The 18,468-nt window shown below is 43.7% G+C and overlaps 1 protein-coding gene across 1 annotated transcript in view; it reads left to right on the top strand.

Moving 5' to 3' along the window:
• gabrb3 (gamma-aminobutyric acid type A receptor subunit beta3) overlaps nucleotides 1–18,468 on the top strand; it is a 589,510-nt gene that overhangs the window by 61,910 nt on the left and 509,132 nt on the right. The window lies entirely within an intron of this gene.

Here is an 18,468-nt window from a genome sequence, read left to right as displayed (position 1 = left end):
ATTCAATGCGATCATGGCTGAACATCCAAATTCAGTACCCGGTTCCTGCTTTCTCCCCATACCCCTTGATCCCTTTAGCCTTAAGAAATATATCCAACTCCTTCTTGAATATATTTAATGAATTGGCCTCTACTGCCTTCTGTGGTAGAGAATTCCACAGGTTCACCACTCTCTGGGTGAAGAAATTCCTCCTCATTTCTGTTCTAAATGGCTTACCCCTTATCCTTAGACTGTGACCCCTGGTTCTGGACTCCCCTGCCATTGGGAACATCCTTCCTGCATCTATGAGTACCAGGATCCCTCTTGCATCCTGCCCATTCTTCACGCGTGAATCTAAGCAGTGATTATTAGCAAGGTATTCTAGTATGCGGGGCATAACCTATGGGCCGAACCCTGTCCTCACCCAATGTTCACATACACTCATAGTTTTCAGTATAGGTCAGTGAACCTTTGCTGGTTTCCCTTTCCCTAGCCTCGGGATACTGAGGCCAGTTGTAATGCCCTATGCCACTTTGGCTGAAATCAGATAAATTGGCCAGGAATCAAACCTGGGAATTTATAGTCTGCATGGCGTTCTTATATACAAAAACCAAAAACAAATCCTGCAAATCTAAAACAGGAACTGAAGGAAAGACTCTGCGGGTCAGTCAGCACTGCGGAGAGAACAAACGAGGTAACGTTTCAGACGTGGACCCAGTTCTGATGCAGGGTTCACATCTGAAATGTTAACTTGTCTGTTCTCGCCACGAATGCTAACTGACCTGCTGAGTGTTTCCAGCATTTACAGTTTTTCTCTCTCTTACATGCTGCATGTATGGACCGAGCCATCGTGTAGGCTTAACTATTGAATCTTTTACCGCCTCCATATCGTTAAGAGGGGTAATGAAAATTATGTTTATTTAAGGTCTTCAAATATATAAATGAATGGCAAGCACCATTTCAACAATCTCTTGCCGTTGCTGGTTCCACTGCGAGTCCTTCTCCTTCTGCCATTCTTGACCAGTATCTCCGCTGGTCACAACTCGCACATAACACTGCCTCCTAGAAGTTTAGCTCCTCTTTGATGTCAACATTTCTTTCTTCTCAACAAATCTTTGTGAAGTCCAAGTCCACCTAAGGCTGTACGACTGCGTTTACATTTGGGAACAGTCATTCAACATGTCTCAAATTCCTAGACATGATACATGCATCCAAGACTTTTTAATAGAGAATTCTCTTGTTTTCAGCCTGCAATGCCTCTGTGTCCATTGTGACCTTTATTTTTTTCTCTCTGATTTATTCATAGTACTACGAATATTTTACTCTGAGCATTTTACTCTGAACTTTCCTCTCTTGTTCCTCTTAAACTCCAATTGGGTGGTCCAATACAAACCTATTGCATCTACATTGCGTTGAAATCAACACTCGTCCCATTACCTTTTACTCTAACTCATTCTTTCCCAGGAACTCAAAGCTGTGGAACTCGTTGCCTCCCTGAGACCTTTGACCTACTAGCTGCAGGCTGTTAATATAAGATATTGGCTTCACCTACGATTAATTCGTGATTTATCTCCTCCTGTTTATCATTGTGACCTTTTTAGTAGCTCTGCTGCAACTTGGGCCTTGACATGTCACGCAGCTTTCTGATTGGAGTTGTAGTATAGAAAGGGAAATGATTTTACTTTGCCTTGTACTTTCCTGGATTTGTAGATGGTGGGTTTAGATTACGTCTCTACACGTACTCTAAACTGGTTGATCATTTTACAAGATGAGACCAGAAATCTCTAGGACTCTTGGCCTGGGTCGACTCGTACTTTAGAGGGTGAGGCTTAATTTGTCGGCCTGGATTCTCCAGGTTTACTGGACACATGATGGGAACGCCGCGGAGATTCCATTTGGATCCATCCTGAATAAACACACGAGACTCGGTTCTAGGAGGCTTTTTTTTTTAGTTAGGCGCGGGATAGGGTCAGGAGCTTCACTGCAGTGTAGAGAACTGACATCGGATTGGAAAACGGAAGAACCTGCCTTCAGCATCGCACTTGGTGTAAAGAACACATTAATGGAACTCACGGCAAGCATATTAAGTTGTCACAATGAATACTCGAGTTCTAACCGAACGTTTGGACACGTATTGAACAGTGTCACTGATGTTCCACAGCATGTTGCTATGTTACACCACTTATGTCTGATCTCTCCTGGGGCTGCTAGCATTTCTGGGGCTTAGCCCATCTTCTTCACAGTCCCGACAATGTATACATTTATCTTTAACTGTTTCTCTCCAATTTAAAACAAACCCAGAAATCAGTTATTTTTGTGGCATATCATCCGCTGCAATATTTATGGCAAATCGCAATTGCGCATCCATCCTAGCCACCATGTTTTGTATTTCCATAACTAACGGGGATTGATAATGTTGCACTTTGTATCTTGTAGCTATTTGAACTTTGTTTGAAAGTCATATCCAGAGCTGTTTACTTTGTGGACGGGTCAGAAGGAATTTGGCCAGGATTAAGATCACGTCACTTGCTTTGAAACTCTAACATACAGTAAAAACCCAAGGTCGATGCAATTATTTAATCTCTTCGGATTCCGGTCGGCCCAGTTGTTGGGTGAAATCCGATACCAAACAACGATGACCTTCTCGCCGATGGCCCAAGACCCCAGTGTTTTTCTCCTTCCTGATGTTGGTCATTGCTGTGGGAGATCCCGTTTCCCGCACAATTGTCAATAACGTGAATTCCATACCTGCTCAAGGGCGGTTAGGGATGGGCAATAAATGCCGGCCTTGCCAGCGACGCCCACATCCCAGGAACCAATAAAAGAAACATCATAGGCAAGTTTTTCCTTCTTTTCATCACGGGACATGTTTTAAAAATTCTGTATGCTCCTATTATTTCCATTAGAGGGAGCGCTAAGTCTCTGTATCAGAATTAGGGGGGATAAAAAGCGTTGGTTTCAGGAGAGATAACAGTGCCAGACTTGACGTGAAATAAGTGACGCTTAACAGCAAAATGTTGGGCAACGGCACTGCTTAATACTGCGTTAATGCTCGGTGGTGGCGATCATTGCCCCGAGTTACATTATGAAAGACGGCCCAAGGTACTTTTTTGTTTTTAACGGTCATGTCGAAGATTTTTTATTTTAATGTAGCTGCATAAACCAAAACGGTCAATGACAAATATGTTCTTCTTGACATCCCGCTGAAAAGATTGTTTATCGAACTGTCTGCTTCAACTTTTTAATGAGTCAAACTTCACTGATTTTACTTGTGGAAACAAATTATTTCTTGCCTATGGAATGCATAGAATGTTACTGTATACCACATACACATAGAATGGAAATCTGCAGATTATAGATCTGTATAATGTCCCATCTGTAGGTAATTACAATGTAGTCATCTCTTCACTATGTATCTCACTGGGTGCCCTTGCAGAATGGTTTACGGACTGTCCATTTCTGATTATAGGTCAGTCAGGACTGGAGATTCAAAGAGAGTGCTAACCCCTCCATCGGTGGCGTTTAACGTTTATCTCCGCGGTTTACCGATTGCAAACCGTCGGCATGGAGTTCAGAGCGGTGCCCCAATCGATCATGTTAATAGCTTGGCATATCCTTCACTTTCCATCTGTAATGTTTAATGTGGCTGCGAAAACTTCAGTGTTACCTTCTTTGTCTTGGGCAAGATGCTTATTTGGCCAAATTACTGGCCGTGTAACAAGAGATGGCCACTATGTTGGAGGAGCTGATGGGCTTTGTGCGATTGTGCCAAGATGCTGAGCCGCAATAAGGATTTTGGTGACTTAGTGCATTTTTGCAGTTTTTATGCAGGTTACTTTCCTTGGGTTCAGTGTCAGAGATTAAGTGCCTCTTTAAACTTGACCTGAGCAGTGAAGGCCTACCTTCCTCAATTCCTTGGGGGGAGGGGGGGCGTGGTCAGCTAACCGCCCCTCCTTCAGTCCACTTGGTTTGCTTTACCCAGGATTCCTTGGACAGTCAGATCCCAAAAGACATTGGGCCTGTGACTTGCCTTCACTGTGCCTCAGAGCCGAAACAACAGGCCCAGTGCTTAAAAACACATAGGCCCCCCTCGACTCTGCCCAGGTGGGTGAAGCCCTGAACCGTGTGGGCAGTGGCCACTGTGGCTGATTGTACGGGGGGGGGGGAAACACCTCCGCAATGGTTCCCCAGGGCTCGTGAGGCCAAAAAATAATTGATGTTTGCCTGGTTGCTTGATTGCCTTGTACTTGTGATCAGACAACCAAAATAATAGATCATCTGGAACTGCTTCCAGACCTCATTCCTTAACATTCATTGACATTGTCCCTTTATAATCAGATACATTCTCCCCATCTAACTACAGTTTCCAAGTATTTTCCACTAATCACTAATTATCTGTAAGTCCCATATAGAATTTCCCTAACTTCATACATTTTTGGTCTGTATATTTCAGGCATTAAATCATAAGCAGTAAGAATAATATGCTTTACAATTTCATAGTTTGAGCTGTCCATTACATCCACACATGAAAGTATTATTAGTGCTTAACTACAAAATGATGATACAAGTTATTCTACCCAATTTCTTTGGTCCACTTATGGTGGTTTGGCAATAATTCAATAGCCCACAAAAATCCATCTGTCATCTCCCAGTCTAAAATTTAGTATCAGACTGGATTGAACAAAATTGTCCTGTACAAAGTAATGAGCTAAATCAACTGGAGAGTCACTTACCTGACTCACTGACAATGTGCCTTTTTTCTATCATTTCAAGAGCCCCGTAGTGCTCTATTCCTTTACAACTCATTCTTCTTTTCCTCTGCCTCAGATTTATAGCGAGCCTTTATATGTGTTGTTGCTGTCTCTCTTGTCCCTCTGCCATAAATCTTCACTGGTGGTTCTTGTCTCAGCCTTGAGTTTGAGTGTTCCTTCTCAACCTGTGGTTTGAACACCGCCAAGGAACATGTGCTTGTTGTTTTCCCCTTCTGCAGCCAGTAGGGGTAATTCTAGTTTTCTTCAGTTTTCTGAGGCCTTGTAGCCATTTTAAAAATGCTGCTGTTTGTTACTGTTCAATTTCCATTAAATTTAAAACATATGATTAGCCTTTATATCTGAATGATAATCAATTGTACCAAACCATTTCTACATTTTTCTGTTTCTGCATCAGATAACTAGAGGCCATCAATATAAGAGAGTCACTAATAAATCCAATAGAGAATTCAGGAGCAACGTCTTCACCCAGAGAGTGGTGAGAACGTGGAACTCACTACCACAGGGAGTAGTTGAGACAAATAGCATAGATGCATTTAAGAGGAAGCTAGATAAGTACGTGAGGGAGAAAGGAACAGAAGGATATGTTGATGGGGTGAGATGAAGAAGTGAGGGTGGGAGGAGGTTCGTGTGGAACATAAATACTGAGATAGACCAGTTGGGTTGAATGACCTGTTTCTGTGCTGTACATTCTGTGTAATTCTGCAATATTTGCCTTGGGATTCAGTGTTACTAGCCACTTCCTAAATGGACCTCATGTCCCTTACAAACCGGAAGTGCTTTTACCTTCTAAATGTGTAGGTAAGTGTAATGAGACGGCGGGGGGTGGGGGGGCAGGGAAGCCTTCTCACTGACTGGAATATATCACGTACCACCACGCACTCTCCTTGTCCTCAGTTGGCAGAAGAATATACATTCTATTACACCGTGGCTTGGGCTACAAACCAATAGGCAAATTTACTGAATTTAAAACAGGTGCACAGAGGGCATATTTTTAATGTTCTCTTCAAAATGTCAAAAACAGCACTAGCTCTGACCATTAAACTGACCCTTAAAATATGATCGTACCATCCAACACACGGCTCCAAATTCCTTTGAAAAGAAAGACTTGAAAAGAAGGACTTGCATTTATATAGCTCCTTTCACGACCACCGGACGTCTCAAAGTGCTTTACAGCCAGTGAAGTACTTTTGGAGTGTAGTCACTGTTGTAATGTGAGAAATGCCACAGCCAATTTGTGCACAGCAAGCTCCCACAAACAGCAATGTGATAATGACCAAATAATCTCTTTTTTTAGGGATGTTGATTGAGGGATAAAAATTGGCCAGGACACCGGGGATAACTCCCCTGCTTTTCTTCGAAATAGTGCCGCGGGATCTTTTACATCCACCTGAGAGAGCAGACGGGACCTCGGTTTAACATCTCATCTGAAAGATGGCACCTCGGACAGTATAGCCTAGATTTATGATGCTACCCCAGAATAAAGGGACATTAAAACTATATTTCTCATGACTACATTTAGGTGGTCGGACATTCACAGGGTCCAAAACAATTTTAGCCACGCAAGTACAGCTGCCAAATAAATATATATTGGAAACAGCCCCTCCGAATGCTTATAGTTGATTGGAATGGCTTGACCTATTGATCAGTTCCAAACATACTGAATGATCTGTGACACAAACCTTGCTCCGAGAACAATGGCACTAATCAATCCACACATGTTGAGGCCCTCAGCATATCGGACTAATGTATATTCTCTGCAGCTCACACAAATATCTCATCGTAACCAATTTGCATCAAGAAAGAATCCAACAAAGAATCCATCATTGAGAAAATGAATTTTTGTGACATTGAATGTGAAGCATGGGACCTAATCTGTGTGACTACTAATGGACTCAATAAGAGATGAGGCAGCCAGTGATTTCCTTGCTTCTGTGGCTGAAGTCACAAAGAAACTGAAGCTGGAGCCTATTAGCCACTCATCCACTACGCAGGACCCCGACCCCGCTAAAGTAAGTGAAAAGAGAGAGAGCTGCGAAGCAAAAGCAGAACTTCTTACCTGCAGCTCACTGAAGAGCAAAGGAGGGTCTTTAATGCAGTGCTTGAAGTTTCTTAGGAGCAATTGATAGTTGCTGTAGAGGTAAATTATGATGCACTAGGTCATAAGGCTAAAAGTGGATCTGAGTCAGAAAGTCGTGGGCTCAAGACCCACTCCAAGACTTGAGCACACAATCTAAACCCCAAAATGAGATTAGTCTTGAAATGACTGCAGGATATTCATTAATTTTAGTATTTACTGACTGTTTTATTGATTAATAATCAGCTGTGGATTATTACTCAATAAACATTTAACAATTACATTATGTTCATTAATCTTGCAGTGTGGACATCTCCATGCATTCATTGCCAGTGCAGGGTTCTTGATCACTGACATGACATGTGCCTCTAGCAGAAATAATGGACCAAAAAGGAATATAAGGGAAATTCATCCACTTTGGTCCTCCTAATACATGCCAGGAATACATTTTGGGGAATTACATATCTCCAGCCTGTGATTTCCCATCTGTTAAATTTAATGGACAAAAAATCATGGGCTGGGGTTGTGTAATCTCCCAATATGAGTTCCTGGCATGTCACAAGAGCACCAAAGTGGAACGTCTCCTCTATAATTGCCTCACCCATTCCATTGTCTTGCTAATAAAAACTTTTTGCATCTGTAGGAATTATTGTAGAGTGTCTGCTGGGGTTCTGATAGGTCTGTGCTAACCACATGAGATTATCCGTGCTAGTAGGGACCAAATATATCTCAATACTATAAGGAAACTCACATTATTCTCGCCCTTAGCTCACTTCCACACCCTTACCCAATTGTGGAGCCTGACCCTTCTACCTCCCACAAGTAATGGAATGGAAAATCTGTATTTAATACCAATGCTGGAAGTATTAGAAATAATGGGGGGAACTTTCAACCTGGGAACGCCTGTTTTACCTCCAAAAAATGAGCGCTAAGGCATTGAACGTCAGGTCTCAATCTCACACACCTGTTTCATGTACAGAATGCCCCAGTCACCATTTTGAATCGAGGCTTCTTTTAGGCGTCCAGTCTGCTTGCCTGAAATTGGCGGACACCCATTTATACATGATTATCAGGGTTATGCACTAGTTTAAGGACCCAAAAACCTTTTTCAACAGCTCTGGTATCCTATTCGCCAATTCTGAATCAGTCATACCAATCATGGACGGAAACAGCCTGCAGGGTGCCCTTACTAGAGACACTTAAAGGGATAATCGCCGCTCTCAGGTACATCACTGGTTAGTCTTTGGACTGCTAGAGTGCTGCTTTTGAGATTTTTGGATGCTGGAACTGACAGTAATCATTTGTTAAAGTAACTTGGTGAATCAGTAGAGGCGTTTTGATCAGGGGCTTTTGACAAACTTCTGATTGCTTTCAATGGGTTTCCTGCTCACACTGCCATTGTGGCTGGAAGAGGGGCAGGAGGGTAGTCGAGGGAGCTACAGCTGCAGAAGGAAGGAAGACAGCTCACAGGAGGCCATAATCACACACGAGTTTACAGGCCCAGATCGTTTTACCTGCAGCTCACCGAAGAGCAATGTATGAGGAGGCTCCGCTTCTCCACTTTAGCTGTGCCAGCCGTGGCACAGTGGGTAGCGATCTCACCCACTGAGTCAGAATGTTGTGGGTTCAAGTTTCCCTCCAAGAGAGTTAAGCACAAAAATTGAGACTGACACTCAGTGAGGGAGCGTTGCACTAGTGGAAGTGCTGTCTTTCAGATGAGATGTTAAACTGAGGCCCCATCTGCTCTCTCAGGTGGATGTGAAGATTCCATACCACTATTCAAAGAAGAGCAGGGGAGTTATCTCCAGTGTCCTGGCCAATATTTATCCCTTAATCAACATCATTAAAGCAGCCAATGTCCCAAACACCTCCATCACCATCTCTGGGTATGTCCTGTCCCATCAGCAGGACAGACCCAGCAGGGGTGGCGGCACACTGGTATACAGTCAGGAAGGAGTAGCCCTGGGAGTCCTCATGAAGTCTCATGGTTTCAGGTCAAGCATGGGCAAGGAAACCTCCTGCTGATTACCACCTACCGCCCTCCTTCAGCTGATGAATCAGTACTCCTCCATGTTGAACAACACTTGGAAGGAGCACTGAGAGTAGCACGTGCACAGAATGTACCCTGGGTGGGGGACTTCAGTGTCCATCACCAAGATTGGCTCAGTAGCACCACTACTGACCAAGCTGGCCGAGTCTTGAAGGACATAGCTACCAGTCTGGGCCTGCGACAGGTGGTGAGAGAACCAACACGAGGGAAAAACCTACTTGACCTCGTCCTCACCAATCTACCTGTCGCAGATGTATCTGTCCATGGCAGCATTGGTAGCAGTGACCACCGCACAGTCATTGTGGAGACGAAGTCCCGTCTTCACACTGAGGACACCCTCCATCGTGTTGTATGGCACTACCACTGTGCTACATGGGATAGATTCAGAACAGATCTAGCAGCTCAAATCTGGGCATCCATGAGGCACTGTGGGCCATCAGCAGTAGCAGAATTGTATTCCACCACAATCTGTAACTTCATGGCCTGGCGTATCCCTCATTCTACCATTACCACCAAGCCAGGGGACCAACCCTTGTTCAATAAGGAGTGTCAAAGAACTTGCCAGGAGCAGCACTAGGCGTACCTAAAAATGAGGTGCCAACCTGGGGAAGCTGCAACACAGGACTACATGCATGCTAAAAAGCGGAAGCAGCATGCTATAGACAGGGCTAAGCAATCCCACAATCAACAGATCAGACCAAAGCTCTGCAGTCCTGCCAGATCCAGTCGTGAATGGTGCTGGACCATTAAACAACTAACAGGAGGAGGAGGCTCCATGAATATCCCCATCCTCAATGATGGTGGAGCACAGCACGTGAGTGCAAAAGACAAAGCTGAAGCATTTGCAACCATCTTCCGCCAGAAGTGCGGAGTGGATGACCCATATGGGCCTCTTCCTGAGGGCCCCACCATCACAGAAGCCAGTCTTCAGCCAATTCGATTCACATCACGTGATATCAAAAAACAGCTGAGCGCACTGGATACAGCAAAGGCTATGGGTCCCGACAACATGCCAGCTGTGGTGCTGAAGACTTGTGCTCCAGAACTAGCCATGCCACCAGCCAAACTGTTCCAGTACAGCTATAACACTGACATCTATCCGACAATTTGGAAAACTGCCCAGGTATGTCCTGTCCACAAAAAGCAGGACAAATCCAATCCAGCCAATTACCGCCCCATCAGTCTATTCTCAATCATCAGCAAAGTGATGGACGGTGTTGTTGACAGTGCTATCAAGTGGCACTTACTCACCAATAACCTGCTCACTGATGCCCAGTTTGGGTTCTGACAGGACCACTCAGCTCCAGACCTCATTACAGCCTTGGTCCAAACATGGACACTGAATTCCAGAGGTGAAGTGAGAGTGACTGCCCTTGACATCAAGGCAGCATTTGACCGAGTGTGGCATCAAGGAGCCCTAGTAAAACTGAAGTCAATGGGAATCGGGGGGAAAACTCTCCACTGACTGGAGTCATACCTAGCACAAAGGAAGATGGTTGTGGTAGTTGGAGGTCAATCATCACAGCCCCAGGACATCGCTGCAGGAGTGCCTCAGGGCAGTGTCCTAGGCCCAACCATCTTCAGTTGCTTCATCAATGACCTTCTCTCCACCATAAGATCAGAAGTGGGGATGTTCGCTGATGACTGCACAGTGTTCAGTGCCATTCGCAACTCCTCAGACAATGAAGCAGTCCATGCCCGCATGCAGCAAGACCTGGACAACATTCAGGCTTGGCCTGATAAGTAATAGGTAACATTCGCGCCACACAAGTGCCAGGCAATGACTGTCTCCAACAAGCAAGCATCTAACCACCACCCCTTGACATTCAACGGCATTACCATCGCCGAATCCCCCACCATCAATATCCTGGGGGGTCACCATTGACCAGAAACTTAACTGGACCAGCCACATAAATACTGTGGCAACAAGAGCAGGTCAGAGATTAGGTATTCTGCAGTGAGTGTCTCACCTCCTGACTCCCCAAAGCCTTTCCACTATCTACAAGACACCTGTCAGGAGTGTGGTGGAATACTCTCCACTTGCCTGGATGAGTGCAGCTCCAACAACACTCAAGAAGCTCGACACCATCCAAGACAAAGTAGCCCACTTGATTGGCACTCCATCCACCACCTTAAACGTTCACTCCCTCCACCACTGGCGTACCGTGGCTGCAGTGTGTACCATCTACAAGATATACTGCAGCAACTCGCCAAGGCTTCTTTGGCAGCACCTCCCAAACCCACAACCTCTACCACCTAGAAGGACAAGGGCAGCAGGCGCATGGGAACACCACCACCTCCAAGTTCCCCTCCAAGTCACACACCAGCCTGACTTGGAAGCATATTGCCGTTCCTTCATCGTCGCTGGGCCAAATCTTGGAACTCCCTACCTAACAGCACTGTGGGAGTACCTTCACCACACGGACTGCAGCGGTTCAAGAAGGCGGCTCACCACCTTCTCAAGGGCAACTAGGGATGGGCAGTAAATGCTGGCCTTGCCAGCGACATCCACATCCCATGAACAAATTTAAAAAAAAAAAATCTGGTTAGCATCACATTGCTGTTTGTGGGAGCTTGCTGTGTGCAAATTGGCTGCTGCATGTCCTACATTACAGCAGTGACTACACTTCAAAAGTACTTCATTGGCTGTAAAGTGCTCTTTGACGTCCTGAGGTCATGAAAGGTGCTATATAAATGCAAGTCTTTCTTTTCTTTTTCTTCCTGCCATGCATCCAGGTTCAAGGGTCTAAATTGTGGCCATTAACATACTTAGCCACCTCAGACCATGTTTTCCTGGCAGTGAGGTGGGCGCCCTTCTCCCCTTTGCTGGCAATAGGACATTTCTCCACCGCCTTACTTTCTCCACTAAAGCCTCCCGGGCATTGTCTGATTATCTGGGTGATCTCCCAGTGGATATTTACGGCATCCCCATACACAGAAACCAGCTTCAACTCAGCTCCACATTGAGCAATGCACCTACTGTTTGAGAGATCACCAGGCCAAGGACAGATGTCAGGCCAGCCCAAAATCCCTCCTCCACAATGGCCAAGCTGCCCAATTACCAGCACGATTTGTGCTGACAGCTCGCCCATCAAATTCAAACAAGGTGTCAACCTACATAGCATTCGCGCCTCACACTGACGTCATTGCCTGTTTTGGGCATGATTTGAAAGTAACCCCTAAATGTTGGAATTACAGGCATATGTTTCCATAGAAACCTGGCTAGATCGTAGCAATGGAGCAGAGGTGCCGTTGAAAGTTACACGGCATTCTGTAAAGATAGGTCAGTCATAGGTGTCAGCTGTAGCTCAGTTGGTAGCACTCTCACCTCTGAGTCAGAAGGTTGTAAATTCGCAAGCCCCACTTCAGAGACTTGAACACAACAATCTAGGCCGACACTCCAGTGCGAATACTGAGGGAGTGCTGCACTGTCAGAGGTGCTGTCTTTAAAGGTGAGACGTTAAACTAAGGCCCCGTCTGCCCTCTCAGGTGGACATAAAAGATCCCATGGTACTATTTAAAAAAGAGCAGGGGAGTTATCCCCAGTGCCCTGGCCAATATTTATCTCTCAATATAACAAAAATTATGCTTATTATCACATTTTTGTTTGTGGGAGCTTGCTGTGCACAAATTGGCTGCAGTGTTGCCTACATTACAACAGTGACTACACTTCAAAAGTAGTTGATTGGCTGTAAAGCGCTTTGGGATGTCCTGAGGTCATGAAAAGTGCTATCTAAATGCAAGTCTTTCCTTATAAAGGAGTGGTGTATAATTATTTTAAAATGAGGATATAACTGTGATTGTCAAGGAAGATATTGATCAGCAGCAGTGAATAGAAATGATTTGAGTGCAGCCAAATCGCGGGTTTCTTCAAGCTTGATCCTTAGCATATGTTATATGTCTTTAGGGCAACAAACCAGGAGATAAACTTTTGTCAGCAAATTCAGGGAACAGCAGAGCAGTGTTGCATTGTTATCTTGGGGAATTTTAGCTACCCTTCCATTAAGTGGTCTGAGATGGAGCAGCAAAGTGCAGAGAGAAGTAAAACTAAGTTATTTGTTGCGGATCATTGTTCAACCTTTTAAGGAGAGTACCAGAGAGGAGACCTTATTATCTTTATTATTTAGCAGTGATCTAGAGATGAAATCTGATCTCCATATGAAAGAATATCTGGGCAACAGTGATCATTGTATGGTTAGATTTAAGTCATTAAGCAACTTAATGGCCCAGAATTTGTGGTCAGTGGCGAAGCGAAGGCGTTCGGCGCTGGCCCCGAAGCAAGCTTCGCACAAGGGTCTCGCGATCTCTGTGTTGAGAAGTTCGGGGCTTCTGACATGTAATTCAAATCAACAGAGTATAGTGGGGATCCCCTAGTGCGAGCTGCTGTGATGTCAACCAGCTTTCTAAGCAGCCAATCAAAGTGGAGAATTCTCAGACAGCGAATGAGGAAGTGGGTAAGCTCCTAAAATTCAAACTTTTTTAAAAATGTTAGCGAGAGCAAAACAAAGATTGGGGCTCTCAGATGGGGAAAAGGCAAACCTGAAATAAAGATGAAGCAACATCAAAACATTTTTTTTTTGAATTTTCTCAATTTTTTACATTTTTTATTATTAAAATGGATAAATTTGACACTCCACAAAATTAAAAATTAGTATTTCAGGCCCATAAACCTTGTTTAGCAGTCAATACGCTGTTAAAACCCCAGTTACACCAAAACCCTTTGGGGGGGAAAATTTGGTGGCGCCCACTTTGGGGCGCTAACTTCGCCAGTGCACTACTTCTGGCGCCCCGAAAAAGTTAGCACACCCGCGCCGTAAATTGAGTGGTAGTGCCCCAAGCATTTCCACGTTAGGCTGCACGTGCGCTACATCCTGAAGTTGCGGTCAGTTTCAAAGGTGGAACGACGGCGAATGCTGCCAGCTCGCTGTCATTGGGACCGCGAATCCGGGGTAATACTGCTGACACTTTATCGCTAGCACCTAATTTCAGCAGAGCTAAATGAGGAAATATTTGGGGAAGCTACTTTGGGGTTTGCCGTCATACAGAAGAAAAAACAAATTCAGTTAAAATCAATGCTGAAGAATAAGGAAGACTTCTGTATCACATGGGGAATAAAAGGAGAGTTCGCGGCAAAGGGAAATCGAGATGTTCCTGAATAAGTATAAAAACAGATAAGAATAACTAAACCCAATATTAGGAATGCTAAGAAGGCATTGGTAAAAAAGGATAGTGGATAATCGCAATAGTGATAGCAAGACCTTTCCATTTATATTAGAAATCAAAGCTCAAGGATCACGTTGGTCCTTTGAGTGATTTTTCAGGGAAGGTTATTGTAAGAGTCATGAAAGTTTAAGAAAGTGTAAAGAAGAAAGAAAATACTTTAAAATATTGGTTAAATATTATGGTACAGTATGTATGTACATTTGTTTATTATTGATGCATATTCTAGTATAATATAGTTAATTTAACTGACTGACTTATTGTATTGAGAAATCCCCTCTTTTCTTGTTCCAGTAGTATAGTCTGAGAGACCCCCTTTATTCTTGCTACAATGGTACAGTCCTTAAGCTTGTCACATGATATCCAACCATTTTTACAGTTCAAGCTCCACGAGGCTAGAAAAGGTAGAAGCTTTGAGGGCTGTGGTGCAATACAGTTTTTGACCGTGTGTGTTAAACATGTTTTACTTTGAAATCCTGTTTGAAATGTATTACAGTAAACAGTTAAAAGACAAAGTTACGTTTTGGAACGTTTTATTTCGACACGCGTCTACTCGTTGCTAAAAGCCTCAAAGCTCAGTGGCTGCATATTGAAAACTACGGAGCACCACTACAGCTATGTATGAAGTTAAAGATGGGGCTGATGAACTAAATAGATAGTTTGAATCAGTTTTCATTTCCGAAGATGTTACTACGATCCTAATATTACTGGATAGGTGTGTCACTGAGGAAATGGTTTTAGCTAATCTTGGTAAACTGAAGACTGATAATGCTCCAGGACCTGATGCCACTTACCCTAGAGTGCTCAGGGAAATAGTGGAGGTTGTATGTGAGCCATCTATTCAATAACTCATTGAAGTCCACATTTGTTTGCATGGATTGGAGGGAGACTCATGCGATCCCATTTTTTAAGAAGAGGAAGAAATGAGACCCTGGAAATTATAGGCCTGTGAGTTTGACTTTGGTAGTAGGGAAGCTATTGAAAAGCGTTATACAGGATGTGACATATGGCCATTTGGAGAGTTCAGTGGTTATTCTGAATACCCATCATGCTTTTAGGAAATGTAGAACCTGTGTCACTGACATGACGGGGTTCTTTGAGGAAGTGACCAGAATGATGAATGAAGATACTTTTTTTTTTAGTCCCAAAAAGTGTTTGACAAAGTAGAGATGGCTATTAGAAAAAATGAGATTTTGTGGGATTATAGGACAGCTATTACATTGGATAGGTAGCTGGTTGAAATTATGGAAGCAGGGGATTGTCATTAATGGGAGTGAATCTGATTGGGGCCAGTTCAGCAGGGCTCTGTATTTGGACCATTATTGTTCACTTTCATTAATGATCTAAAAAGGGGCTTAAATGGAACTATTCTTAAATCTGTGGATGGGAGTTCACGATTCAGTCCGAATCAATAAATTGTAGCCCATAAGTTAGGTGAATTGGCTCGTGTGGGTGGCAGATGTCATACAGTTGAGGTTAGAAAACTGCAAAGATTCTGTATCATGCAGTGGTATCTTGATAAAAGGCAACAGATCAGTAAAGAGACCTGGGATAGTAGTCGATCACTCATTAAAAATGCAGAAGTAGGGTGAGATAACTATATGGAGATCAAGTAGAGTTTTAGGTTGTATTGTTCTGACCACTGAATAAAAAACAGAATTCTAAACTTAGATCACATAAGGCTTTGATATGTTTGTGCTTGGAGTATTGTGCTAGGTTTGGTTCCTGCACATGATGAAGATATAGAGAGGTGCAGAGGACGGTAACCTCCATGATACAAAATGTTAGAGCTCTTAGTTAAGAGTATTAGCTTTAAAAATTAGGGTTACTTAGTTTAGAGCAATACAGACAGAAGGGATGTGCTTGGTATTTTTAAAATGATTGGATGCAGTCCTGTTAGGTAGGTTATTTGAGATGGATAGTGATGGTAGGACTAGAGTTCATGCCTATAAAATCTGTCGGCGAAATTTAGATTAGATCCCAAGATAGTTTATTTTCCGAGAGTCATGTTCCTGTGGAACAAACAGCCAAAGCATGTGGTAATTTTGGAGTTGCTGCAAAGTGTCTTTTAAAAAGGCACTTGACAAATTCCTAAGAGGATACTTCCAGGTATAGCGGCTAAGTTTCTAGTTAGTTGTGATTTTGATGAATTATGGCCTCCTCGAACTTGCTTAATTGGCTCAGGGAGTCAGAGAGGAATTTCCAAAAGAGACCATATTGACAAGAGAAAAAAATAACATTGTTAGCAGACTTTTTATACTGGTAAGATAAATGCACCAGTAGCTTTGGGAGGGTGAATGAAGATCCATGATGAGGCAGTAATTAGGGTGCAATCATAATTGATGGCGTTTGATCCGAGGAAGACTGCATTGTGCCAGGTTTCTACCTAACTGGTGATTTGGTTGGCGTGGCCGATCAAGCACAGCATTCCTCAGCTACCATGATGGCTCAGTGAGTACACGCACCAGGTGTTATGTTACTGAGCCATACAGACCTGAAAGGTCGCAGATTTGATCAGCAGTGTGTACTGACTCAGTCAGGGAGCTGATTGGGGGTGTCACGGCTCCCTTCAACTCTTTGAGATAGGAGGAAAACATTTAGTCAGGATTTCCACTCCCGAAAGTGCTTGGCTGTGGACATGAGGTCCCGACAATATCGTGCTTGGGTGTGGTGCCCGCATGGCCTGCTAACCCTCACTATGACTGGTCACACATGAAGAATAGCTGCTCGTGCAAGGTATCTTGAGGGTTACAAGTGGTGTGAAGTGTTCTTCAGAGGGAAAGGAGTAGCAGGAGACTATTGGAAGGAGCAAAACCTCATCATATAAAAAGGAATACGATAATATAACAATGTTAGCTTTTCTACACTAAATTATTAGGAAATAGCACAATCTATTTCTGCAGCGGGTAGTCAAAACTGCCCAACGCATTACTGGCACCCGGCTACCGACCATAGAGCACATATACCAGAAACGCTGTTTACGGAGGTCACGGTCCATCATCAAAGACCCTATCCACCCCAGCCACAGTCTGTTCACCCTCCTGCCATCTGGGAGACGCTACAGATGCATTTGCACCCGTACAACCAGATTTAGGAACAGCTTCTTTCCCAGGGCTGTCATCCTACTGAACTCCACAAATAAACTCTAAAGCCTGCACATCTGCCAATGCACTTTATTATGGTTATGTTTATGTTACTGTATTACAAGCCAAATGTATGTTGAATGCTTAAATGTCTTAATCCAAATGTACACTCTCTCGGGAGCCGCAAGCCTACATTTCGTTGTACTGCACTTGTGCACTAACAATGACAATAAAAGTTGATTTGATTTGATTTGATTTTTTCATTAATGTGATGTATAACTTCCAATGACCGTGGCAACAGAAAATGCTTAAAGAATTATAAAAGGTAAATTTAACCATAGGAAACATGTACCTGGAGATGAGGACTACTGACAACAGTATATTCAGGCCACTGCTACAGCTGTCAATATCAAATAAAAGAATAAAGGAAAGAATAAAATGATACTGTCGCACAAGGTCAGGATGTCTCATATATCGTATATAACCTTTCAGGAACTATAAATGAGAAACTAATTTTAGCAACTGTAGCATTTTATTTTTATATTTCAATAAAACTTCACTAGAGTTAGGAAATGTAAAATCTGCACTACACATTTTTTGAGCTATTTCTAGCTGGAAGCTGACATGGTGAGAATTGAGCCGGTCAACCATTCGAAATGAGTTCTCATCTGGAAATCGATCTTGCCCATGTTTAATTTAGGTAACAAAAGGCAGCTCGTATTAAGCAATGTATTATTATCTTCCGCCAATAGGCAGGCACTACTCGAGATGGGATGATTAGAGTTCCATGAAACTGCCTGACAAAGTAAAAAGAAAACATACGGCATCCGTGGAGAGAGAAATAGAGTTTGGCCCCGATTTTCGGCTTGTGTGGGAAATGGTCAGATTTCCCCGAATGCGGGGTTTCTGACACACATAAAAAAAGTGTCAGCCAGCCCCACGCAATTTTCCCTCAATTGGCCAATTAATTCCCAGCATGTGGGAAGCCTTGCTAATTGTTTAAATCAAGTCAGAAATCCCCACAGTATGATGTCATCATTCGTGGTGCTTTCAAGGTCCATGGCAAGCACTGCATCCTCTGAAGGCTCCCAAATGAACCATACAGGATGGCAGAGGAGCCTGCAGCAGCTGTGGCCAGTGCCAGACCCCGAGCTGCCTTCAAATTCGATGAGGCTTCACTGCAGGCATTATTGGATGGGGTTAGGGCCCACAGGGAGGTCCTCTTCCCTAGGTCAGGGAGGAAGAGGCCTCCCACTGAGACCAATGCTGCATGGATGCAGGTGTCAGCAG

Source organism: Somniosus microcephalus, chromosome 10 (assembly GCF_052327205.1).
Source record: "Somniosus microcephalus isolate GS21.2 chromosome 10, FLI_Smic_1.0, whole genome shotgun sequence".
NCBI classification, from domain to species: domain Eukaryota; kingdom Metazoa; phylum Chordata; class Chondrichthyes; order Squaliformes; family Somniosidae; genus Somniosus; species Somniosus microcephalus.
The sequence above is the reverse complement of the archived record's forward strand: the minus strand, read 5'-3'. Positions and strand labels throughout refer to the sequence as shown.